Below are 1995 nucleotides of genomic sequence, written 5' to 3' on the forward strand. Positions count from 1 at the left end.
AATCTCTGTGTTAGAAGTCATCAGCCATTGAGTCCAATCAATACTTAAGAATCTATTCTATGGCATACAAGAAAAGTAGTTACCAAGCATTTTCTTGAAGACATATAGCAAGGCAGAGCTCACCATGTTCTGAGGTAAGCCATTCCACTTTTGGCTGTCTCTGTTGGGAAGTTTTTCTTTACATCAAGTCGAAATCTGCCTTTCTGAAAGTTCCACCCATCACTTCTGCCCTCTGGGCAAAACAAGTCTAATTCTTCCATGTGGCAGCCCTTCAAATACTTTCAGATGATAACTTTCAACATTCTCCCAAACCTTCTTTTCCCCAGGCTAAACATCTCTAGTTTCTTCAGCTGATTCTCACATGGCATGGAAATGAAGTCCTCTGTGCCATCTTGGTTGCTATCCTTTGGACATCTTTCCTCTTATCAACATCCTTCTTAGAATGTAGTTCCCAGAACTGAAAATAATGCTCCCAATGGCATCTGCCCAGGACAGAGTACAGGGGGATGAGCCCTAGTCTCTTTTGTAGCAGCCTAAATCCTATTAGCTTTTTTGGCTACCAAATCATACTGCTGACTCATTGAGCTGCGGTATGTTAAAACCCTCACATTTTTTTTCCCAGAAAAATTATCTTACTATACTACCAAAGTTGATTATTTGAAACCAAGTATCAGATGTGACATTTTCCCCCATCTCTCGTGTGTATCTCCTATCTCTCCCCTACTACTTGCTTCAATCTACCTACAAATACCAAATTATACTTCTGAGGTTTACTACCTGTGTGACCTAGGGCATATCATTTAACCTTCTGGGGCTCAGTTTTTTCCATATGTAAAATGATGAAGTGTGAGTTCTTTTCATCTTCATTAGCACACAGTACAGAACACACAAGCCCAGTGAAAAATCCCTGACTGCCTAACAAACAGCATAGGGCACCTTGAACTCATGGCATGGTGTTTGGATCCTCCTTTTCATGAGGTATGGGCTCTGGAAGCCCCCTTGAGCTCTCCTTGAGTCCTTGAAGTACCGGCTCTGGGAACCTCCCTTGGACTCTTGATTAAATTGTCTCATTTGATGAGGCATTTGCATGAGGCAATAAGCCTTACATTGTGGCTGGGCCCAGACCTCTAGCCTAGTTACTAACTACTAACTCTAGCCTAGTTACTAGCCTAGTCCTCCATTGTTCATCTACTTCCCAGCCTTGAACTGGCCAGCCCACCATTGTCTGTAGCCTCCAGCTACCTCCCACCCTTAATCACTCATTGACCTCATTAATTCTTCCTGAAGACCCTCCCCAAACTCCTCCTCTAGACCACCCCTGGATTCCTCCCACAACCTTCTGTATATAAGACCCCATCTCACACCATGTGGTGTGAGAGCACCATAGAATGCCATGTGGGAGAGTGCCATAGAATGCCATAGAATAGAGAGAGCGCCATAGAATGCCATGGAATAGTGAGAGCTCCATAGAATGCCATAGAATAGTGAGAGTGCCATAGAATGGCCTAGCACAGACTTACTCTGTGTCTAATACGAGTGAACTTTTTAATAAACTTTACTTTTCTTTGGCTGAGAAGACGAGTCAAATTCATTTGGCAGGACCCAACGTGATGGTATTTTGGGGTTTCCAGAGCAACCCTAACCTTCTTAGTGGGTAAACTCTTCACTTTGTTCTCTTGTTCAGTCTGATAATACCCACAATTGAGACTTTTTAGTCTTCTGTACTACCACTTGGGGTAAGACCTACTGATTGGGGGTGGCTAGGTGGCGCAGTGAGTAAAGCTCCGGCCCCAGAGTCAGGAGGACCCAAGTCCGGTTCTGGCCTCAGATACTTAACACGTGCGCGTGCACACACACACACACACACACACACACACACAAACTAGCTGTGTAACCTTGGGCAAGTTACTTAACCCCAATTGCCCTCCAAAAGGCAAAAAAAAAAAAAAGACCTACTGACTGGGGGACTATATGATGATATCATGAACATCAGAT

The sequence above is a fragment of the Petaurus breviceps genome, unplaced genomic scaffold, assembly GCF_028583685.1.
Source record: "Petaurus breviceps papuanus isolate PSGF00001 unplaced genomic scaffold, PetGlider_PUasm1.0 350850, whole genome shotgun sequence".
In the NCBI taxonomy this organism is placed as follows: Eukaryota; Metazoa; Chordata; class Mammalia; order Diprotodontia; family Petauridae; genus Petaurus; species Petaurus breviceps.